The sequence below is a fragment of the Pinus tabuliformis genome, chromosome 8 (assembly GCF_031772625.1).
Source record: "Pinus tabuliformis cultivar Carrire ecotype Pingquan chromosome 8, CPIR1, whole genome shotgun sequence".
Classification (NCBI taxonomy): domain Eukaryota; kingdom Viridiplantae; phylum Streptophyta; class Pinopsida; order Pinales; family Pinaceae; genus Pinus; species Pinus tabuliformis.
Window position 1 is genome coordinate 912109271 of NC_142294.1, and position 26204 is coordinate 912135474.

The following is a 26204-nucleotide window of genomic DNA, read 5'->3' on the forward strand; positions in this document are numbered from 1 at the left end:
CTCCGGGACCTTGTTGATCGAGTGCTCTGAACCCTATTAAAGAGTCGAGTGTCCTGAGTATACGTGTGGAAGGGGACAACTTCACGTTAATCAAGGGGAGGTGGGTCGAGCGAGTGCATAACGTTGGTCGAGGCCTTTCCTTTGAGTAAGTGCAGCGACAGCGAACTCACTAACCCCACCGGCGGGACAAAGAGATAAACGAGAGCAGAACCAACAATATCACTGGCAAGCTGTACGTTTCAACCCACAACCCAAAGTCATTCCAGTATCACAGCAGTTTCTCGATCTCCTACTAACCAGCTAAGCCAACTAACGGCAATGACTAGTCCATCTCTAAACCAACCGCACGACCCTATCTAGATAGGCGAGCCATCGAACCAACGAGATGATCTTCGCAGGCTCATCGAACCTTGCTTTTCGTTTCCTCTCTTCGCACCTTCCAGAACGAACATGATATACATACGAAATTAGGAACTTCCAAGCGGCACTCGCTCAACCCCTTACTTCTAGCAAGCGGGGCTCCCATCTAGCTCTATTGTGAAAGAAGAACCTTCGGCTTGCCCTGTCTTGGGGTAAGGGCCTTTAGACCGATAGGGAGAGCAACGGCCGGCATTACTGTACTTTGAAAATGACGTATATAATCTACATTTTCCCCTCCCTCTCTCCGGTCTTTCTCCTTCGGACTCTCTCGACCGTACATTTATGCGCTCATGACCATATATAATGGGGGAGCACTCCACCTTCTATGAACTATGGGCTGGTAATTCTCCCTAGCTGGCTTAACCCCCCAAAGGGAAAGGGAGGGGTGAAATGGTGCCCAACGAATGTGAGGGAGCCAATGAAATGGCCAACCAAAGCGAGGTATCGATCGGATAGTATAGTAGTTCCGGGAATATGAAATAGGCCAGTGAAGTGACCGACCAAAGGCAGGGATGAAATGGTGCCCAACGAATGTTACGGTTTAGAAGTGGCCGAACCATGTGAGGTATCCCCGTGAACCGTGACCGAACGAAGAGAGGGATAAGAGGAATAGGTGCCTCTAATCCGACCAAAGGGAGGGATTGACTTTGACCAAACGAATAGAGGGAATAGTCTAGTTACACTCAGTTACCCGTACCTAGTACTGTTGTCTAATGGGTTACCCGAAGTAGAGTTGTCTAAGCAAACTGGCGAAGTTGCCCAAGCAAACTCGGTTACCCGAACCAACCATTGCTCACTGAACCCATTGCGGAAGAAACATTGCGAAGCTGAACCAATTGTAACGGGAAGAACCATTGTCACGTAAAACAATTGCTCGCGAACCAAACCCATCTGTCCAAGTGAAAGGGAATAGAATAGCATACGGGGTGTTCGCCGAAGGTTGGTTCTGTAGAGAGTAAGTGAAGTCAAGAGCTAAGGGGAGAGTAAGTCAAGAGCTAAGGAGAAAGGGAGAAAGAGAGTCGTTATATACGTTAATTCACAAGAGGTTCGTCATGCATGGCCAGGAATAACAGGAGTAGCTATACAAGAAGAGCCACACTTCCCCCATCACTAGATACCCGGGGGAGAAGGAACCGCAGGGAAGGAAGGCACCGCTCGCTACGGAACCAAGTTCCTACTTTGGGGCTCGCTACGAAACAATAGTTCCTACATCACTTACCGCTACGGAACACAGGGTTTCTACCTCGACTGGATGCTATGACGATGCTTACATACGTTGATTCACCATTCAAAGATCATACGCCATACACATAGTCATTCATGCTAGTCAGGCAGTTCCAGTCAAGGGGGGAATAGGTGTAGCCCCCAGCGTGAGGTGAGACTTAGCACAATTCACCTAACTCCACCAGTCCAAGTTGCCACCAGACCAGAGTGAAGAGAAGTACCTTTTTCATTGCTAGGGGGTAATCGCTAGAGAGGAGAAGGATAATAACATCAACGAATACCGGGGATAGAAGGCCCCATGTTATCAACAGACCAGAGATAGAAAGGAGATGTATCCCAAGTTACTAACAAATGAAACTGATTGATCGATCGATCAATCCAAGGAGATAACGAAGTAGCATGGGTGTGCGTGCGTGTATGTGTGTGTATGTGTGTGTGCACGCGTGATAATAGTCATAGCTGGTCTGAGTCAAGGTAGCAAGATAAGCACTAGGTCAGGCTAAGAGTGTAAGTGAAGTGTAAAGTAGTCGCTATGTGTCGCGGTGTAATAAGAATCATAAGATATGTATGTAATGCTGGTCTATATATAGCTAGAAAGCTATGGGTTATATATGGATATAGAGTTAGTCTGATTGGTCTAAGCAGTATAAAGTGTCTTAGTCTGATAGTCTGATGGATGGGATATATGGGTAGAAGGTGAGATGTGTAGGTAAGATAGGTAGGTTAGGCAGATAGGCAGATAGGCAACGGACCTTATGGTCGAGCTCCTCTCCTTATTAGTTGAGCGTGCTTACGCACCCTAAAGGTCCTCTCCTTAACAGTCGAGCCATGATCAATTACCTTTCTTTCCTTTTTTTTTTATGGATATCCAACCATTCTTACTCACGTCGACGAAGGATTGAAGCATCACTGTATCTATTTCTCTTCCGACTTTTCTTTCCATTAGCAAAAAAACTGGCATAATTTGGCATCAGTTTCACGAGGGCTGTAGGCAAATAGCTTCCTTGCATGGTAAGGTGACCAAAGCAAGCGATGTAAATGAACATAGGGAAGACAGAATGGCAACGCATGAAGGCAGATGTGCAAAATGTAAAGAAATCTGTAGTGGAAAGTATAGAGGTGGTGAATGTGAAATCATCCCAGGATAAAGGGAAAATGATTGTCCAAATAAACAACCATGAAGAGAACGCAAGAGAAGAAATGAAAGAAGATTCCACCAAAGTTTCCAAAACTTGGGCTCAAGTTATTAGCAATTCTGCTAATAAGGAAGGAGAAACAAATATTCAGGTCGACAACATGCAAGATAGTAAAGGCAAGGAAAGACAAAATAGGACAGCAAACATAATTATTAAAGGGGTGAAAGACTATGGAAAAAATGAATGTACTCTTGACCTTGCAAGAGACTTCTTGAAAGACAAGTTGCTATGGCAATGACAAGTATGCCAAGCATGGAGGGTGGGTAAGTTTAACGGGAAGAGAGCCAAGCCCATAAAAGTCATTATGCCTAGCTTGTGTGATAAATATATTATTCTAAGCAAGAAGCATCTCTTGAGGGGTTCTCGTTTTTTCCTAGAAGAAGATTTAATTGTAAAACAACAGGAGGAAAGAAGAGAGGAAATTTTAAAGGTTAGGGCAACAAGAGATGAAGGAAAGAGAGCATGGATTTATAAAGGCAAAGCTGTGATAGCGCAATTTGGACCTCCTTCCAGAACAAAGCAGCAAGTTGGTAATAAAGAAGAGGCAACAAACTCTTCAACAGGAAATCAGAAAGCAAGGTCAGTATGGGAAAACAGGGACAAAGACTCAAATGTGAGTCTTGCATGTCAAAATAAATAGCAATCAAGCCATACCCAGGTTTCCTTGAGATTAGTTTGTTGGAACTGCAGAGGTTACCCATGGAGACGAGGACCTGGGTTAGGGCCTATTGCGGAAAATAGAGACATAATTTGCCTCATAGAAACACATGAGCATGAAGGGTGCAAGACACCTTTGTTTGAAGGATAGTGGAATATGGCAGTGTGGAACAAGGCAGCAGGGAATGGCAAAGGACACGGGGGTATCATGGTTTTAGTCAGGGAGAAAGAAGGTCGTCTCATTTAGTTAGAAAAAGAAGACTCAAATAAGCAATTCATTTTGTTTAAAATATCAGAAAATGGAAACCACATCAGAATTGCAGCATGTTATTTTGCGCCACAGGTCTCAAAAATCTACAAAGGTAGAGGGCTTGACCACAAAGATCCATTTGCAACTTTAAAAGCGGATATTGGAACATATTCTCAGCTAGGTGAAGTCCTTATAGTGGGTGATTTCAATGCTAGTACTGCAAGTGAGCAAGCTAGCATTCTTTGTTGTAAAGATGATTGTGACCCTATTTGGCTTACAGAAGAAAGCAATCATCAGTGGGAAAGAATTTTAGAGGACAAGGGCTGCAATCTCTTTGGTGAACAATTGCTTACTCTATGTGGGGCCTTTGATTTAGTCATTTGTAATGGCTTGACTAGATGGGCAAAGTCCGGTAATTTCACTTGCAATACTTACAATGGAGCAAGTGTGGTAGATTATGTAATTTGCTCGCATGGTTTGTGTGAGAAAATGGAAGAAGTTTTGGTTGGAGATCAGCTGTGGGATTTGAAATCAGATCACAAGCCAATTTATTTATGTTTCTCTTAGATTGGAAAGAAACAATTAGAGTCAAAAATTCAGCATGTCCAACAAAATCTCCCACAGGGCAGAATTCTTTTGACCCCAGAAAATTGTAATACCTTCAAAATGACGCTAGAGAGACTCTTTGAGAAGGAGAAAATTACAACTCACAGCCTTCATAGTCATGAATTAACACATTTAATTCAATGCGCACTTGCAAAGTGCAAAAGAACAAAAATTAAGAAGTCTGAAACAAATTGCTTTCCGGTTAATGCTTGGTTTGATGAGGAATGCAAAAAGGCAAGGAGAATGTGGAAAGAGTCAAACAAGGATAACATAAAGCTCAAATCTTACAAGCATTTATTAAGCAAGAAAAACGCGGATTTCATGGTTTCAAGAAGGGAAGAACTAATCTTCCTTGGGAAAAATAATCCCAAATTATTTTGGAAGGAGCTCCAACCGAAAAAGATACAAATTGGAAATAATATTACAGCTTCTAAATGGTTTGACTATGCAAGACAACTCTATGAGCAAGTTCCCAAGGTTGACCCTCCCCCCTTGGTCAACATTGATACTAAACTCTTCACGGTACAAGAGGTAGAGATGGGTATCAAGAAGTTGGGTGTTGGAAAAGCAAAAGACTTAGCTGAACTCCAAGCAGAATATCTAAAGTGGGGATCAAAGATTCTTGCACCTCACATTACAAAAATCTTCAACAACATCATACAACAAGGGTTCCCCATAGATTGGACAACTAGTCTGGCAATACCTCTTTTCAAGAGCGGCGACATCAATAATCCCTCCAATTATAGGACCATCATGATAAACCCTTTGTTTGCAAAGCTATTTGGAAGCATGCTAGAAAACAAAATTAGCAATTGGGCAGAAGAAAGAAATAAGCATGCTAAAGGGCAAGCAGGTTTTAGACCTAAGCATTCCACAGTTGATCATTGCATAACTTTAAGGCACATCATTGAAAAAGTTTGGGAGAAGAAGGAAGAAGTCTTTTGTTGCTTTGTTGATTTCAGAAAAGCGTTTGACTCGGTTCCTAGGGATAAACTTTGGAAAAGAATGGAGGAACTTGGGGTTCCTAAACATTTGAGAGCAGTTGTGCATAGGCTGTATGAAGAGGTGAAAGTCAAAATTAGAACTTCAGCAGGCATTTCTGAAAGTTTTAGAAGCGATATCGGGGTCAAGCAAGGTTTCCCACTATCTCCTACCCTTTTTGGTTTATATATCGACAAGCTTGAGGAGTGGTTAAATTCGCAAGGGGGTGATGGTATCTATTTGTGCAAGTTTGTTATAAGGCTTCTTTTGTATGCAGATGACCTTATTTTGATTGCTAAATCGGCTCTTGGTTTGCAAGAGCACTTACTATATCTTGAGCATTTTTGTAGAAGTGTGGGGATGCAAGTCAATATCAGCAAAATGAAAGTAGTGGTCTTCTCTAAGAAAAGAAAACATAACCAACATAAGTTCTACTTTGAAGGCAACATTCTGGAAGAAGTTGCGGTTTACAAATATCTCGAAATTGACTTCAACAAAAATCTAAGCTGGAATGGTTGTAGAAAGAAAAGAACTTTGGGGGGTTGGAAAGCATTTTATGCTTTTCAAAATAGGTGTAGAGAGGCAGAGTTATGGGACTGGAAGACCACTCAAACTCTTTTTGGGCTTCTAGTGATTCCAGTGATTCTATATGGTTGTGAGCTGTGGGCTAGCAGTACTTCCGACATGCAGTGGAGACAAATTGAGAAAATTCAGAAGCGTTTGATTACAAACAATTTTAAGATTAAAAGTGCAGTTCCTTATGATATCTTGTTAAGTGAAACAGGGACTGCTCCTATTGAAGCAATTGCTATGGTGCGAGTCATAAGGTATTTAAAAAAATTTGAGCAAATGGAAGAGGGTAGATGGCCTAAGGTTGTCTTTAATGATAGATTGTGTAAGAGCAAAAAAACTTGGATGCAACAAAATAACAAATGGTTTAGTAAATGGGATATTTGCTTGAATGTGTGCCCCATAAACAGCAAAGAGATAAAAGCTTTTGTTATGGAAAAGTTCCACAAACGTACTTGGGAGAAGGAGCTAGGAAGAAAGAAAAATTACTATATTGAAGTGTTTAATCCCACTCATAATCATCAACCAAAAGCATACATAGAGGCCAATATTTCTTGGAGAGCCAAAATTCTTATTGCTCAGTTAAGGACTAATTCTCATCAACTCCGTTGTGAAACAGGGCGCTGGAAAAGGCCAAAGGAAGTGTGGGAGGAAAGGGTATGCATTTTTTGTTCTTCCGGAAAAGTGGAAACAGAAAAACATTTCATTTTAGAATGTGAGGCCTTCAAAGACAACAGGGAAAGTTATGCAGATACGCTGACAGCTAGCTCTTGGGATAATCTATTTAACGAGGGGTTTGTCAAGAAGATGGGAGTATTTATTGTGAAGCTTCACAAAAAAGGGCCGAATACATCAAGCAGATGAAGAAGCAATCTGTCCCATGGGCTATTTTTAGCCTCGTGGACGTTAAAATAATTTCTTTCTTCTTTCAACTTTAAGGTAGTCTTTGTATGTCTTTATTTGTCATGTAGACCCTCATTGATCCTATTTAATCATGGTAGAAGTATAAATAAGTCCTAGGCATTACATTGCTTAGTCAACCATTTTTCTAGTGACTTTGGGCGCCATTTGTTTGTTCCAACCTTTGTCAAACTTGATTAGATGTCATCATTTTGATTCTCTTGATCATTGCCCCTCAAGGTATGTGTGACCTAAACTATGTTTCCTTGTCATTGTTACATGATACAACTAGATGATTGTGATAAGGTTGTTCATTTTTCCATAGGATTGAGGACATCTCTTCCTTATTTATGAATACATGATTTCTTTATCTTAGTTTTAGCATTAGATTCCACCGTTAATTGAAATGTTAGTCTACTTCTATACAACTCATAGGTTTTCTTGTCTTTCATTTGTTGAGTTTACCCCTTATCATTCATTCCTTAGGAGTCATTTTGGGGAAAAATACTTTTAGGTAGGGACTTCAAGCTAGGTTTGGGTTTACAACTATAAGCTTGTTGTAGGACACTACAATGCACGTAATCACATGTTCTTTAGTGCACTCTTCTCTTCCTAGGTTGATAACACTCATCCCTTTGTTTTTATTTTCATTCAAAGCACAAGTAGTGCCTAAAGGATTATGATATCACAAAACTTCTTCGTGCATTTATTCTTTATTTATTGTTATGTATTTTTTTATTAGGTAGAAGTAGATCTAAGACCATTGTATAGTGTCTTAAATGTTGACTATTCCATTACTTGTATAAAGTTGTATCTTCTCATCATATTGGACTATCCCATTTTTAAGCTTTGTATTGATATTAAAAAGTAAAAATCCTTAAAGATGTTTTCTGGAATAAATATAGAAATTCATAATCTTGTTGAACAATTTCTATTAAAAAACATGGTAAACCTAAATTTTGGAAAACCTAAAAACTAAAGTACTGAAATTATCTTATTTCATTTTACTCTTGATCATACCTTTAAAGTAGATTGAAATATAGATAGTGTAAATTTAAACCATATTTATGCAAATATTCAAGGTCTTCAAATAACATTGTCAAAGCAACTACTTGCTCCAGGTTGCATTCTTGTTTAGTTTTAGTTCTTTAGCAGTGGTAGTTAAAACCAAGCCTAATATCATAAAAAGTTGTGCCCAGAATCGAACAAGACACTAATCCCTCCAAACACCACCCACTTAGTTGCCAAGGCACTCCCATGAAAAATGATTTCAAGCAAGCCAAATCCCCTTCACCCTTGGGAATAATGCAAACATTCCAAGGAATGTGAGGTTGGCCATGCTCCCCACAATATGTCAACCACAAATATGACCTCAAGAGCTACTTATACTACTAAAATTATATCTTGTTGGGGCACCAAGAAGACATGTAATACATATGTAAGGTCTTAAGGATGCAATTTACCATAGTCAACATCCTTGCAAATGGGATGTCCTTAAAATTCCAAATATGAAACTTCCTTTGTGGCATTTGTAGGCACCAATCCCACATAGCAAGAGAAAAACCAATCCCAAATGGGATAACCAGATATATGACATTAAATCTTGGATAATTATGGGACCAAGTAGTGAGAATCCACTCAAAAGGGGAATCCAAAAGAAGAATCCAAAAATCACTTTTATGAGTATTGACTACATCACCTAAATCAACACAAAAAGTGTCCAAGCAAGAAAGAGTTCCATTAATAGACTCTTAATTAACATGGTTAGAGAGGAGAGAATCATTTGTGAAATGGTTATGGACCATCTCTGAGTCATCCAAGAGAAAAACATCTCTAACATGTCCTACAATATTCACTACCCCCAACAAATATCCCATTGCATATGTAGCTAATACACATAAATAAGATGCACAGGGGTATCCTTGATGAGAAAAAGGGTGAAGGGAAATGCATGAAGAGAAGGAGCTATTGACCTAAAAAAAACTAAACCGTTGGTGAAGAGAGTAATCACCATAGCAACACACTTGGAATAGAAGCCCAAGTGATGCAACATCTTTGAAATAAAGGACCAATCAATCTCGTGATGAGCCTTTTCAAAGTCAATCTTAAACATAAGACGTTGTTGATTAGTCTCCTAAGTACAAAATTTTTCTAAATTGGATATTTAATGCAAAACAAAAATCTCACCTCTAAACTTAGAGGTTTCCTATATTTTCACCCTATGAATTTTGTCCTTAGGGCTATTTTGAAATGTCAAATAAAACAATGAAAAGATAACAATATTTCACTTCCTAATAGCCCAATCTTCTAGGAAATCCAACGAGAAGTAATACCAAATTGTCTTGATAAGTTTTAGCCCTTGAGGGAAACTTATCATACATAAATTAAATTTGAAAATTCAATTTTACATTAGTGATAAAAAATGTATAACAATAGATATAGTGGCAACAAGTTAACTCTTAAATTCTTCAACGATGATGTCAAATCACTCAATGAATTGTCCTTTTATTTATGTCAAATCAACAAGACATATATAGTTGTAAATAAAATTAGATGAATAAAATATATGGCTAATTAAAAATCAAATATGGAAAGTTGACAAGTTTTGGAATGCTAAAAACTTCATTAATATTCCTAAATTGAATTTCACATATCATATCCTTCACTCAAGGCTAATAGAATCACTAGCTCTTCAAAACCCAAGGGGAAAAACAAGAAAAACGCTAGCTCAACTAAGGAGATCCAACATAGAAGAATAACTTCAACAAGTCCTCCAAGGCAAGATGCCCTCTTCTCTTCTTATTCACCAAATATAACCTAGGTTTTTATCAATAAATCCCAGTCTCAAACCTCCAAGGCATAAATCCTAACCCTAGACTTCTAAGATGCTCCAAGATACTCTAAGAAGACAAAGAAACCCTAGTGATGAGAGAGAGAGAGAGAAAGATCGAGCATAATTGAATACCAAGAGAAAGAGAAAATACTAGTGCATGTTCCTAACTATATCTCTCTAGAGTGATATTGCATTCACCTCTATTTACTCCTTTGCAACTCCCAAACTTACTACTTCCAAATTTGTACCTATTACAATCTTGGAATCAACCATTCACTCATAAAAGAAACTATTCACCCATGCTATCATGACATCTTAAAATAATATTGAACACTTGTGAATATGAAGGAGCATGAATATTGACACTTGTGAATATGAAGGAGCATAGCCTCGGAACAACAACCACCTACCAAACTCCATTATCCTTCAAGTCAATTGTGAGAGGCCAAAATTGTAATATTCCTAATTAGCTATGGCTAATTGGAATATTCGATTTTGTTCAATTTTTGCCTTCTATAATTATTTGTAAATAAAAAGTGAGGAAGGGGGAACATAACTCACTTTAGAATAAAAAGTCACTTCCTAGGTAGCACAACGTTGTGACTTAAAGGGGAGCCAAGGGGGACGCAGAAATGGAGCCCACACAGACCATGGAGGAACTGCGCAGGAGGAAAAGAACATGTGGCAAGAAGGGAGTCACACAGGAGGAGATGAGCCTAGGGATTGTGAGAGGCAGAGGCTATAAAATAGATAGGAGCCCCCCCATTTTGGATCATTTAGTTATGTGCATTTTGGGCTAGTCATTTCGACTTCTGAGCACGCTGGTTGTTTAGCTAGTCTGCGGCACTGTTTAGTGCATTGAGTGTCTTTGTTCGAAGATCTCACCCTTAGCCCCGAGGGACTTCGAGTGCCTGCTCGGGCAAGGTATTTCCTTTGGTGTTTCAGCAGTGGTTTCATCAGCATTCTAGCAGCAGTTTTGTCAGCGTTTTGGAGGACTACGCAGCACTGGGAGACGGATGCAGTTCTGTTTGGTTGTTGTGCCGGATTGGGGTCTTATAGGTGGATTTTTACTGGGAGATTGAGTAGGGGTCCAGCTCTTGTCTCATTGGAGGATTTTGGCAGGGTTTCAAGCAGTTTTCCAGGCAGAGTTTAGAGGGGTTTTATTTAGTGGCAGAGCAGGGCATCGAGGAGCTGCGCAGAACCCCAAGGGGGTGCTTTTCGGGGTTCAGCCATTCCAGGAAAGCTTTCTGGGTTTTTCTGGGTTTCTTGAGTAGAGCCCGAATCTAGAGTTTCAGCGTTTTCTGAGGGGAGCAACCCCAAATCATCACTTGTTTCCTAGCAGCAACAACATCCACGCAGAGAGGCCATTTTTGTCATTCTGAGAGTATTTCTTCACTTGTCTTGTGCAAGTCGAGGTGCCATCTATCTTTTCACCTCTTGTACTCAGTTTATTGCTCAGTATAATAAAATGGCTTAACATTTTCTCGCTGCATTTCTCGTGTATGTGCTTATATTTCCGGTTTACATTATTATATGTTGTTCCACTATTATTTTATCACTTCTGGGTTATTATATCATTTGCACATATTTGGTTGGGATTTTTGCTGGGGTTTGAGGAATATTCTGGGTTAGGGATATTACAGTGGTATCAGAGCATAGATCTGGCTCAGCGCGTGGAGCTAGCAATCTATGACACTAGGGGAAAAACCCTACGTTTGTTATAGAGGTAGGAGGTACAGAGACACTGGACGTAGGTTGGAGAATACCTACGGGGAGGGAGACTGTGTTCCTATAGTGGACATTGAATAGGAGAAGCCTGTGGCAGACGCAGAATAGAGAGAGCCAGTAGTGGACGCAGAACAGATGGCCGATGAGGATGGGAAGAGATTTGCGGATATGCTCCTCAAATCAGTGCAGGATCTGTCGAGGCAGATTGAGGTGATGGGGCAGAGATTCACGGCAGTAGAGGCCAGATAGCGAGAGAACCCACGAGTTTTTCAGATTGGTGATGGATCAGGTGCATCCCATCACTTGCCAGAGCAGTGTGATACTGCGCAGCAGGTGGCCTCACATGCCCCTACACGCTCTACCATGCCCACTTTCTTAGGAGCAGACATGGGGGCTGTAGCCCAACAGGAGGAAGAACCCGGACATATGGGCAATTATTTTGCAGAGTACCAAGCCTATGGGCAGGGGTTCAGGGAAGCCCTCTCATTCAGAGATTTTGTTTACCTCCAGCGGGATAGCAAACCCGGGGACCATCACAAAGGGTACTGGCATTACCATGATGGCGATACCCACCGTGCAGCGAGTAGGTTCCACTTGCCTACATTTGATGGCTCATCAAACAGTTCAGCAAAGTCTTGGGTGGAGAAGCTGGACATTTATTTCCAACTTAACCAGATGTCGGAGGTAGAGGCCATCAAGGTGGCAACATTTCATTTGGATGGCAAGGCCCAGGATTGGTGGTTTCATGGGATGATTACACTGGGGCACTCCACAGTGACGACATATGCCGAGTTTACCAAGCGACTGATGGAGCGATTTGACGGAGGGATCCAGAGCAGCATTTCGTTGAGCTGACGAGGCTCAAACAGACAAGGAGCCTAGAGACCTACATTACAGATTTCTTAAGGGTCTCCGTGATGGTACCAGACCTGTCCACGGCACAGAGGGTCTATATGTATGTTGAGGGGTTAGCAGAGCCACTTCGGGGTTTAGTCCGATCCACTAAACCAGCCACACTCTAGGACACTATCAGCAGGACCTGGGACTTACAGGATGTCTTACCCAAGACCCGGACACCTTACCCCCAGAGACTGACTTTTCAATCTACGGGGAAGGATGTGAGGATTCCTCCTCCAAAGGGGAATCCAGGATGAGTACAGCTTGACGACAATGCCAGGAGGGAGCTGAAGAAGCAGCAGTTGTGCTTCACCTATCAGGAGCCATGGACACCAGGACATAGATGTGCTGCTGGCAAAGCACATTTTATTGAGGTCTTCTCCGAGAGCAGTGGAGAAGAGGATGACGAGGAGGATGTGGAGGCAGGAGATAGCCATGCCATTCAGGGACCTTTGCCACCTCCACCACCAGCAGCAGGTAGTGCATCTTTTGCACCCACCGGAGGGGCCCTTGTAGCGTTGCAGGGAGTTCCCAAGTATCTAACGTTGCGTGTACGAGGGACAGTACGTGGCCAACGCGTATCAGTTTTGGTTGACAGTGGGGCAACCCACAACTTCATCGATGCACAGATGGTTGAGCAGAGAGGTATTCAAACAAAGAGTTTTGATGGGTTTTCGGTATTGGTCCCAGGAGATCAGACCATAACGTGTGCTCGTTATGTTCCAGAGCTTTCAGTGGCAATGGGCACCTACACATTCACTAACCACTTTTTTGTGGTCGATATTACGGACACTAACATGATATTGGGTGTTCAGTGGCTTACTACTCTAAGGAAGGTCACGATGGATTGGAATACCCTAGAGATGGAGTGGGATGATGAGAAGACAGGGAGGCATGAGAAGATACAGGGACAACACACATATCCGCCTCAGACTGTGTCAGCTCATCGGATGGAGGCAGTCTTCCGGAAGGGAGACATAGAGTGGGCAGTGGAGCTGCGTGCATAAGAGGCAGGACCTACAGGGCAGACGATACATCCAGAGATCCAGTCCATCCTTGATCAGTATGCCATAGTGTTTGGAGAGATTCCACTAGGACAACCATCAGATCGGGGGTTTGAGCACACTATCGAGCTTGAGTAGGGCATCCAGGCAATGATCACCACCCCCTATAGGCACCCCAAAGCCTATCGGGATGAGATTGAGTAGGTTATCCAGGAGTTGCTGGCACTTGGGCACATTCATCTAAGCACGAGTCCTTTTGCTTCTTCTATGGTGTTGGTGAAGAAGAAGGACGATATATTAAGGATGTGCATTAACTACAGGGCCCTGAACAAGAAGACCCTGAAAAACAGGTACCCCATACCCAGGATCGATGAGTTGATGGACGAGTTGAGGGGAGCACGATTCTTCTCAAAGATTGATTTGAGATCGGGGTACCATCAAATTCGTGTGAGGGAGCAGGATATTCCCAAAACCGCCTTCAGGTGTCACTATGGGCACTTTGAGTCCTTGGTGATGCCTTTTTGGCTAACCAACGCCCCAGCTACATTTCAGTCCTGCATGAATCACATCTTCCATAGTCATTTGAGGAAGTTTGTGTTGGCATTCTTCGTTGATATTCTCATTTACAGCAGGACTTGGGAGGAGCATCTCCAACACATTGAGACAGTGTTGTGTATCTTACAGGAGCAGCAGTTATATGCCAAACTCTCCAAGTGTGAGTTTGGATTGACGGAGATGTTGTATCTGGGACACATCATAGGGGTGGACGAAGTGAAGGTCCACGAGGAGAAGATCAGGGCCATCAGGGAATGGCCAGAATCGAGAAACGTGACGGAACTTCGAGGATTTATTGGCATTTGCACTTACTACTAGAAGTTTGTCAAAGGTTTCTCACAGCTTGCTGCACCCCTGACAGATTTGACGAAGAAGGGGGCATTAAGATGGTTCGATATAGCACAACGAGCCTTTGACAGGCTCAAGGAGATTATGAGCAGCTGCCCAGTGCTTGCGTTGCCAAATTTTACGTAGCCATTTGTCTTGGAGTGTGATGGGTTGGGGGAGGGGATCAGCGCAGTATTGATGCAGGGAGGTCACCCTATAGCATTTGAGAGCCGGAATCTCCTTCCGCACGAGAGGTTGTATTCCATATACGACAAGGATATGCTGTCCATCATGCATGCATTGGCTAAGTAACGACAATATTTGGTAGGCAACAGGTTCAGGGTGACGACTGATCACAACAGCCTCAAGTTATTTTTGGAGCAAAAGCAGTTACAGGAGAGGCAGTAGAAGTGGATTAGTAAGATCCAAGCATATGACTTTGACATTGAGTATGTCAAGGGTAAGAAAAACGTGGTAGCAGATTCCCTTTCACATAGACCAGCCATGTTGTCTCTTATGAGCTTGGATATAGATTGGAGGGCTCAACTCTTAAGAGAGTACTCCAAGGACAGGTTTGCATGTGAGGTTCTGGATGGGCAGGTGGCAGATGACAGGTACAGGGTGATAGATGAGATCATCTATTACAGGGACTGGATCTTCTTGATTGAGGGGTCTCAGCTCAAGAAGAAGGTACTCCAGGCATCACACAATTCACCTTTGGCAGAACATCATGGGTTTACCAAAACCTACAAGGCCATTAGAGAGAGGTTCTCATGGAAGGGCCTTAAGGAGGACGTGCTCCAGCACATCTGGGAATGCGATGTTTGCCAGAGGAACAATGGAGAGATGAGCCATCCCGCGGATTTATTACAGCCTCTTCCCATTCCGGAGGGGAAATGGGAGAGCATTTCGATGGACTTCATCACAGGGTTTCCCACAGTACAGGGCAAGGATTATATCTTTGTCGTCATTGATTGACTGACGAAGTATGCACATTTCTTTGACATATCCACACACTATACTGTAGAACAGGTGGCCGAGCTATTCTTCAGGGAGATCTTCAGGCTACATGGTCTTCCTATGACCATCATCAGTGACAAGGACGGTCGTTTCATGGGCGGGTTTTCGCAGGAGCTTTTCCAATTGGTGGGGACGAAGTTGACAGTGAGTACCAGCTATCACCCACAGACGGATGGGCAGACGGAGATAGTTAACAAGTGGCTGGAGGGCTACTTGTGTAACTATGTCAATGGGCAACAACGAGCATGGTTGAAGTGGCTGCATCTGGGGGAGTACTGCTACAGTACTTCACATCACATGTCCATTGGTATGTCACCATTCTATGCCTTATATGGGTATCATCCTTTATCTTTTGACGACGTGATGTTTGGTGATAGCAGGGCTCCTAGAGCCAAGATTTGGATCCAAGAGAGTCAAGATATCCTCTGAGCTCTCAAGGATAACATGGCTACAACGCAGAACCAGCAAAAACTGTATGCCGACAGGGGTCGGGTGGAGAGGCAATTCGAGGTAGGGGACATGGTCTACCTATGATTACAACCATATCAACAGTCATCATTGAAGCAGAAGGGGGATGAGAAGCTCAAGCCTCGCTTTTATGGGCCATACAGGGTGATACGCGGGATTGGACAGGTTGCATATGAGTTGGAGCTGCCCCAAGGCAGCAAGATTCATAACATTTTTCATGTATCATGCCTGAAGAAGGCATTGGGGCAGCAGGTGACCGTGACAGATGAGCTACCACCCATGGATGATGAGGGGCATTTGGTATTGTAGCCGGAGGCTATCATTGACACTAGGGAGAGGCAGCTGCGGAGCAGGACAGTCCGGGAATTCTTGGTGAGGTGGAAGAATTTGCCGGATTAGGATGCCACTTGGGAGAGTGAGAATATCTTACAGCATCCATCACTTCAGTTTCTTGAGGACAAGCAACATTTTGTTGGGGGAGACTGTAATATTCCTAATTAGCTATGGCTAATTGGAATATTCGATTTTGTTCAATTTTTGCCTTCTATAGTTATTTGTAAATAAAAAGTGAGGAAGGGGGAACATAAATCACTTTAGAATAAAAATTCACTTCGTAGGTAGCACAACGTTGTGACTTAAAGGGGAGCCAAGGGGGCCAAAGGGGGACGCAGAAATGGAGCCCACGCAGACCATGGAGGAACTGCGCAGGAGGAAAAGAACACGTGGCAAGAAGGGACTCACGCAGGAGGAGGTGAGCGTAGGGATTGTGAGAGGAAGAGGCTATAAAATAGATAGGATCCCCCTAATTTTGGATCATTCAGTTATGTGCATTTTGGGCTAATCATTTCGACTTCTGAGCACGTTGGCTGTTTAGCTAGTCTGCAGCATTGTTTAGTGCATTGAGTGTCTCCGTTCGGAGATCTCACCCTTAGCCCCGGGGGACTTTGAGTGCCTGATCGGGCAAGGTATTTCCTTTGGTGTTTCAGCAGTAGTTTCATTAACATTCCAACAGTATTTTTATCAGTGTTTTGGAGGACTGCGCAGCACTAGGAAAGGGATGCAATTCTGTTTGGTTGTTGTGCTGGATTGGGGTCTTGCAGGTGGATTTTTACTGGGAGATTGAGTAGGGGTCCAGCTCCTGTCTCATTGGAAGATTTTGGCAGGGTTTCAGGCAATGTTCCAGGTAGAGTTTAGAGGGCTTTTCTTCAGTGGCAGAGCAGGACATCGAGGAGCTGCGCAGAACCCTAAGGGGGTGTTTTACGGGGGTCAGTCATTTCAGGAAAGCTTTCTGGGTTTTTCTGGGTTTCTTGAGTAGAGCTCGAATCCAGAGTTTCAACTTTTTCCGAGTAGGGGAGCAGCCCCAAATCATCACTTGTTTCCTAGTAGCAATAGTAGCACATCAACATCATCCACGCAGAGAGGCCAATTTTTCATTCTGAGAGTATTTCTTCACTTGTCTTGTGCAAGTTTAGGTGCCATCTGTCTATTCACCTGTTGTACTCAGTTTATTGCTCAGTATAATAAAATGGCTTAGCATTTTCTCGCTGCATTTCTCGTGTATTTGCTTATATTTCCGGTTTACATTATTATATGTTGTTCCACTATTATTTTATCACTTCTGGGTTATTATATCATTTGCACATATTTGGTTGGGATTTTTGTTGGGGTTTTAGGAATATTCCAGGTTAGGGATATTACAAAAATCAATGAGCACAATGTCATGAGCTATCTACAACATCCTGTAAATATAATCACATCTCTATGAAAGATCAATACAAGTGGATAACATTTGTCATAGTATCAAAGAAAGAGAAGTACATAAGTCAACTCCTTGATCTTGGAATACCAACATGACATAGGTAACAACCTATGTAAGGCTATCACCAACAGTTCAACATCAAATTCCCTCTAATGCATCTCAAATCCTCCAATAGCTAAAATATCAACCTAAATTAGGTCAAGCCCCCCATCTTGAGACAACCTTGAAGCAAAAGTAACATCATGGTCAAGGTCCTTTGTCTAAGAGAATTCATGGGCAACTCTCTCTTTCTAATAGAATCCATCAACAATATCTTCATACTCTACAACACATCTATTAGCTACGTACTTGGAGTCAATCTTAGCATCATCCTCCATCAAGGTATCACACCTCTCCTCCAATGGATAATCATATAGATGGAAAAATCCAATGCCACATGACTAGCTTATCACTTACAAGGTGTGTCTTCTCTCATTGAAGTTTTGGGTGCTCTTACTGATCCGTGTCTTCGGGGGAGGCCCCCAAGATCTAAAAAATTGAAATGGATATTGGGGGGTGGAGGCCCCCAATATCTGAAAAATTGAAATGGATATTGGGGGGTGGAGGCCCCCAATATCTGAAAAATTGAAATGCCAAAAGAAAATAGGAGAACACACATTAAAAAAAACCACCAAGAAAATTTTTATTAAAATAGAGAATAATTGTAAAAGCTACATTGTGGTGGACAATCTGTCATTTTACAAAATGTAACTTGTTACTTATAGCCTTTTTTTAGTTACATTACCACAGGTAAATTCCATGAGTGGGTAAATACCATGGGTGAATGAATATCATGGGTAGATTCCAGTTACAATACCATGGGTGGATGTCTCCTTACAATACCATGGGTGGATGCCACTTACAATACCATGGGTAGATTCCATGGGTGAATGAATACCATGGGTAGATCCCATGGGTGGATAAATATCATGGGTGGATGAATACCATGGGTGGATTCTGTTAGTGTCGGTCTTGAGCCCTCCATCAGTGATCAATAGCTCTTTGCATATGCATAGTTAGGTGTCTCATTCAGAGTCAATTTTGCATCTCATTAGGCATGCCATAACACTGAATGGAGGAGCTGGTCTTTGTTCCCTTCTTGGTTTTGCTGGATCAGGACATACTTCAATGTAATTGAGTCATACTTGTTTTTATTTTTGCCTTGAGGTCCTAAGTCTTAGGTCTAGGGTTTTGAGTCAAAATCACTACAAACTCATGAGTCATGGTCAGTAAGTGCCCCAGCAAGCCAGATGGAAGTATGTACAGATGTTTCATTATTATTTTTATCATCTACAGTTCATTTTATGCCTTGGATTTAAAAAAAAAAACCCTGTTTTTTAAATTCAAGGTCATGAGAAAATTTGTAAAAATAAAGAAATTTTCAAATATTTGTAAAAGTGCCGGCAACAAACCTGGTTCCTTCACTACAATCCATCAGGCGGTCAAACTGCAAAAAGAATGGAGTCAAACGCTTCAAGAGAGTTCATTTCAGGACAAAAAGACTCTAAAACAGTGTTAAAAAGAAAAGCAAGTTGGAAACATTATAAAGTGGGTTCTAAAGTTAAATTTTTTTTAAATGACCCTATAAAGACTAATTCCCTCTCTAAAGAGCCTCATTGTGCATTTGATAGCAAGCAAACACAAGTGAGAGAGGCAGCAATACGAATTTGGTAAGTTCAGGCAATTTTCGGGCTTTTTTCAGGCTGCGCGACCATTTCACAGGGTGCGCGACCACCTGGGAGGTGCGCGACCATTCCAGCGCCATTTTCCTTTGTAATTTTGGTCAGGCGCGACCACCTGGGAGCTGCGCGACCATTTGAAGAAGCTGCGCGACCATTTGTCCAGCAAACTCAGAAAACTTGTTAAACTTCAGATTTCTCCCAAATTTGCTTGCGGTTTCTGCAAGGTATGCCTCCCAAACGACTTTTATGATGCTGCCATGGATTCAAGGGTTGTTTTGTGCTCATTTTATCATGTGAAAATTAATAGAAGATAGGTTGAAATGATAGTTGTTTTGAATGCATATGTTAGGTAGTGTGTTTGTTTTTCAAGGCAACTTCTTCCTTAGTCCCTCCATTTATTTTCCCATAATAAATTCACATGTGTTAAAATGTCATATTCATTAATCATATTTGCAAATTAACCATACAAACCCTACCCCCAAATCCTATGAAACCCTAATCCCTTCTAAACCTATTCAAACCTTAGTTCCTCCATGCATCATGCTAAAACCCTAAGCACCATTATGACACACAGCAAATATATGAAATGCACAGCAAGGAAATGAAGAAGAAACATTGTAAAAAATAAAAAGAAAAGTGATGACAAGGCATGCACACAAGAAATTGTAAAAAACAGTGAAAATGCCATTTGCATAGCCTTAGAAAAAATAAAGAAAAAGGTCATCTTGTGTATATGTCAAAGACTTGAAAGCTCAATAAAAGTCATGACAAAATTCATTAAAAATACAGCTGCATAGTTGTCAAAGGAATTAGTTTTGCTGTGATTAGGGTTTTACATTAACATGGTATTCTTCCCCATCTTCAAAACTCTGTTTTTCCCTATCTATTCCCTGTATGAAAATCTATGTCAAATTGCATTTCCCTTCATGTAAAACTTCTTATGCAATTGAATGTCCCTCCCTATGGTCAAAGCATACAGTGAAACCCTAATTCTCATGGCAAAAACATGATGAAGCTGCCTCTGTTTTAAATGAACTGCTGTTATGAAAATTAGTTGGCAGACTTTGTTGATGGGTTTCATTGTCCCCCTAAACCTAATTCCTAATATCCTCTCTTTTCCCTAATTCCCAAGTTACCAATTCCCTCTCCCTTCCATTGTAACATAATCACAGCAAACCTTCCCTTCCTTTTGCAATCAAATACCCTAAATCCCTGTTTCCCAAAGCATCAAATGGCCATTCTAAAGTCATGAAAAAACAGAGTATTCTCTTAAAAGACATTCAAAGCAAAATGAAATGAGCTGCCTGTTACTTGTACATAAGTGATGCTGCCCTATTCCCCTATGCCCATGACATCCTCCCCTCCATGATGAAGATTTTCATTGTCCTTTCCCGCGGTGCTTAAAAACACAGTTTCCCTAAATAAAGTATTAATTTGCAAATGTTGAAAGATGGAATGACATGTTTAGCATTTTGTGATGTTTTCCTTCAGAATTCCCTGTTTATATATATATTTTTCCCTTTCCTATATATAAATTCCCTCCCCTAACATAATCCCTCATGATGTTTCCCCTTGAAAACAGCATACTTCACAGCATTTTGCAGGCAGGGCAGCGGTCATTTTGACTTGTTTATTCCACCTTGCTCAATAACACCATGTCAACCACTGAGACTAATGAGCAAGGTGATGACCGATCATCATCTTCTGAGATTGAGACACAACAAAGGCCTCGTAGGGGAGGCAAAAGTGGTCACCACAGGAGAGAAGAGCCCACATCATTGGCAAAGTTGCAGGCTTGCCCATTGGCAGTGACTTGTTTTCAGTACATGGGTTGTTATCAGTTTTGTGAGAGGTTGTCACACATTCAGCATCACAGAGAGTTGGCCCGGTTGTTTGTTCTACATCTCCATGATAGGCAGGTCACCCTTGCAGGGGTGAATTTTGTGTTTTCTCCAGAGGCTATTACAAAGGCTACCGGGATACCCAATGTGGGTGAGCCGTGGCCGAAGCGCAAGTGGCTGGACCTAGTATACTATGAACCATATGTCAGGCCTACATATCTGCATAATTTATCAGGAAACATTCCTATCAAGTTCCTCCGAGCGGAGTATGTAGATATCATGAGACTCATTATGCACTACTTCACATGCGAGGGGAGATTCTCACGGGTAGGTCCTGGTCATATCCGCATGCTAATGCACTTCACCAGAGTGAGGATGATGAACATCTCAGCATACTTATTTCATGACACTCAGAGGATGGTCTCTATCTTTCAGAGACAGACCCTAGTACAGCAACTTCGGAGCCTATGCCATCATGGTCTTATCCAGCTAGTAGTTTCCCATCAGCTGAGCCAGCAGGGCATTCCTTGGGCAGATTTTATCTCCCGAGAGTTTTTTACACAGCCACATCCAGAGCCAGAGGCAGTTCACGAAGAGGGAGGGCCATCACATCAGCCCGAGACCAGCATTCCGAGACACATGGTTTCTTCTCCTAGGGTCACATATCAGAGAGGTCAGAGGACCTTATTTGCAGCAGCTCGACGAGTACTTTCTCCACAGCCGGTGGAAGGGGTCTCGTCATCATCTTCAGAGCAGCGAGTGTTATCTCCACACCAGGTGGAAGGGGCCTCGCTTTCTTCATCGGCACAGGCAGTACGAGAGGGCAAGCAGCCCATGGTTGAGGATGAGGCAGTTGGCGAGGCACATGATGATTTCATTGGTCGTGATGCCCGCTCTCCTCCTTCAGATTTTTATGAGATTATCAGACAGAGAGAGGAGGAGAACCTCGTGTTGCAGCGGAAGCTCGAAATGGCTCAATGGACCATCACTTATCTAGAACAGCGCACCAAACAATTAGAAGAAGAAAAAGAACTTGATGAGCTATGGAGGATCCGCAATGATCGAACTTTGAACCGTAGGAGGCCCGGTGACCCATTGCCTGCTGACCGGGAGTCCATACTTATCAGTGTGAATGCACACTTGGAGAGATTGTTGGAGAAGGCAAATCGTGACAAAGAGCTGCTACGCAACATGAAAACACACTATTGGGCAAGGTTGCACGTTTGCAAGGCAAAAATGAAAATTCTCCAAAGGAAGCTGTCAGAGGCCCAGAAGAAGAAGAAAAGGACAAATCCACTCCGCATTTTGGCTGAGGCATCCCTCACTCATCATGGTACTGATCAGCCTTGATCTAGCATCAAAATCTGAAAATTTTGAGAATTTTGGAGCATTTTGCAAATTTTTGGTAAAATTACAGGTTTTTGCTCATGAAATGGTCGCGCCCCGCACGCGACCATTCTGGAGGATTGCTCGGAATTTTGAAAACTTGGCATTTTTGGAAAGGGCATGCAAAGAGGAAAATTACCAATACTTGGGAGAAGCCTGATTTTGAGATTTGAGCCTCCAAAAGCTCAAAATACATCAAAAAAATGACTTTCTGCCCACTTTTTGAGTTGCAGAAAGTGACCTTGGGAGAAATGGTTTTTGAAGGGGCAAAACAACTCCAAATTCAGAAATTTCACTTGGGATGGAAAGTAGACAGATCAAGCTTTCCAATGAGCCATCTTGCACCTGATTTGGATCAGTGGAACCCACTCAAAAGTAGCTGCAAAGGGGCGCGACCATTTGAACAGGGGGCGCGACCATTTGAGCTGAATTTTGGCAATTTTGACTTTTCAGCCCAGAAAACACTGTTTTTACATTGGTTAATGATTTCTACGTGTAGATGATGGATAAATGTAATATTTTCATGGCACATTGATAGATTTTATCTCTCTTTACCCTTCTAGAAGCTTCCTTGATGTAAAAAGTGAATAATTAATGCATGAATCAGTTAGCTAAGTAATAGAGGCAAGTTGTTGGACTGCCTATTATCTAGTGCTTGATTTAGAATTAGTTCAAACTGCCCCTAGGAAGCTGAGCTCGACCCCTAGAGGTGGGGAAAGGAGTTAGATGGTCTAGATGGTCTATATTATGCTCTCTCCTTCTCATTTTCATGGTTGGACTCTTGTGGAAGGAAGCTTCATTGTATATTGTGCATCTATTTCTGCAATTTAAAGCCAGGAAAGCCAGGGTTTTACAGACATCTTTGAGGATTCTTGTGGATTGATGTGCTGATGGTGTGTTCTTTACATGTTCTTGTAAGTTTGTTTATGTGTTTCACATCTTTCTTATGCTTCTAAATTGGACAGATGAAGTGGTAAAGTTTGAACTCATGTTTTAGCATGCTCAGCTTTTTAGTTTGTTCAATTTTAATGTTTTCTACTGTCTAGAGAGGATTCGAATTGTGTGTTTTCCCTCTTTAGCTTATCCTCTATCATCTATTATCATCCATCATCAGATTAAGGCATCAGCACTCACTCCTACCTTGCCCCTTAGATCCCCCTGTGAAAACTGTGCTCAATCCCCGCACCCTGAATTGCACTTCCACCAATTGCCACCAAAACCCCTAAAAAATCATCAAATCAAACCCCCTCATCAGTTTACTAGCCTAATATCTTTATCCCTAATTGGTCAGCTTATCATATTGAAAGATCTACCGAATCTGACCCGAGAGAGCCTTCTCATACCTCGTAGGGCTAGCTACGAGGTGAAATGGTTTGATGTAGCCTTGAGAGTTTGTCTATCTCAGCCTAGGTGAATTTCAAGCGCTAACAGATTCCACTTACAATATCATGGGTGGATGAATACCATGGGTGGATAAATACCATGGGTGAATAAATACCATGGGTAGATGCCACTTTCCATTCGGATCATTCATCCCTCCTTAAGAAGCAATGGTCTCCATTGCGTGAAGTTCCCTCTTGAGAAGCATTTGTTGAATCTGAGGAGTCACTGAAGAGAAGGGTTTTGTGTGGTTAACCCATAACTGTGATGAATGAAGATCCGAGGATAGAGATACCTTGTAATGCTTGTGACTGATTGTGATATTGACAATGTGCCACCTAGCAAATGGATTTCAAAGAAGTGTGGGTTTGTGGATGACCCATAACCATGACAATCGAAGATCCAATGATAGAGATACCCTGTAATGCTTTTGACCAACTGTGATACTAACAATGTGCGACCTAGAAAATGGACTTCGATGACAAGGATTTTCTGCAGTTGACCTGTTAGCGCTTGAAATTTCACCTCAGGCTGAGAAAGGTAAACCTCAAGGCAACATCAAACCACTTAGCCTCGTAGTTAGCCCTACGGGGCAGGAGAGGGCTCTCTCCGGTCTATCTCGATAAAGATCTTCAATGGGCGAGATAACCAATAGGGTAACACTGATTTTAGGCTAGTAAACTGATCAAAAGGGTTGATTTGGGATTTTTAGGGTTTTTGGTGGAAAATTGGGGAAATGGCAATTTTAGGAGCGGGGATTGGACACAGTTTTTGCAGGGGGTTCTTTGGGGCGAGGTAGGAAACAATATTGATGCCTTTAATAGAAATGGATGGATGAGAATGACCGGTGAGGAGTTAAAGAGAGCAAGCAATAACCTTGAATTCCCTTTAAACAGTCGAAAACATTGATATTAAGCAAACTTAAAAGCAGAGCATGACAGTCATGAGTTCTACTTTAACACTTCATTTTCCTAATGTGCAGAAGGAAAAGTAAGGAAATGATTCACATAACACACTTACAAATACAAAGAGAAACACACCATCAATACATGTGACCACAAGAATCCCAAAAAGGACTGCAAAACCCTGGTCTTCCTTTGCCAAAAATTGCAGAGATACAGTGAGTAATACAATAAGAGCTTCTCCCTCAAGAGTCCAACCATGAAAATGAGCAAGAGAGTACATAATATAGATCATCTAACATCTTTCCCTACCTCTAGGGGTCGAGCTCACTATTCTAGGAGCTGTTTCAACCAATTCTAAACTAAGCACTGAAAACTAGGCAGTCAAAACAACTTACCTCTATAAACTAGGAAACCAGTTCATTCATTTAATTTTCACCTATCTCATGAATGAATCTTCCAGAAGAGATACATAAGTGTAAAAGTGTCATAAATTTACATCATTTACAACAAGAAGGATAAAAATCAACTCCAAAAAGTCAAACACAGTCAAAACTGCGTTTTGTTGAGCTGTAGGCTGAAATCCTGAGCAATTTGCCTGACGGGTCGCGCGCCTTTGAGAGCACTTTTGTGGCACTTTCAGGTGTCCAAATGAGGCAAGAGTAGGCTTGTTGGAAAGGTCTGGGAGTCTACTTTTAACCCAACTGTAATTTCTGAATTTGGTTGTCATTTGCCCCTCCAAAATTGCAATCTCCCAATACTGCTTTCTGTGTGTCAAAAATGTGGCAGAAAGTCATTTTTTGCTTGTTTTTTGACTTTCAGGAGGCCCAAAACTTCATAAAATCTCTTGGAAATGGGTGAGAATGTGTAACTTTTCATGCCAAATCTAGAAGTTCTGAGTTTTTTGAAAATAGAGTTGCCAAGTGAAAGGGTCGCGCGGGGGGTGAGACCCGTCAAGCGGAAAAACCTGTTTTTTGCCTTAAAAACCAAAAATCACCCAAAATGCTCAAAATTTCTTGGAATTTGTTCTGGGGCTGAGCTATTTAGTGCCATGCTCCTTCAAGGAAGCCTCGGCCAAGATGTGGAGGGGATCGGGCCTTTTTCTCCGTTTTTGTGCTTTGACCAACCGCCTTTGGAGCACCTTCATCTTTGCCTTGCACACGTGCATCTGTGCCCAATAATGATTCTTCATGTTTCTCAGCAATTTCTTATCTTGGTTGGCCTTAGCCAACAGCCTCTCTAAATGAGCATTGAGCCGGATAAGCATAGCCTCTCGCTCAACTGGCACTAAATCACCGGGTCTTCTTCGATTCAAGTTGCGGTCACTACGAATCCTCCACAACTCATCAAGAGTTTGCTCATCCTCCAACTGCTTGCTGCGCTGTTCTAGATATGAGATTGTCCATTGTGCCCCTTCTAATCTCTTCTGCAATGCATCATTTTCAGCTCTAAGGTGCTGAATGATCTCCTTTGACTCTAGGCTAGGAGAACTGACATCAAGATCAACAAGCTCTATATCTGGAACACCTGATGGCCCCTCATCAATCCTGGGTTGTTTGCCCCTCTCTGATACCTGTGC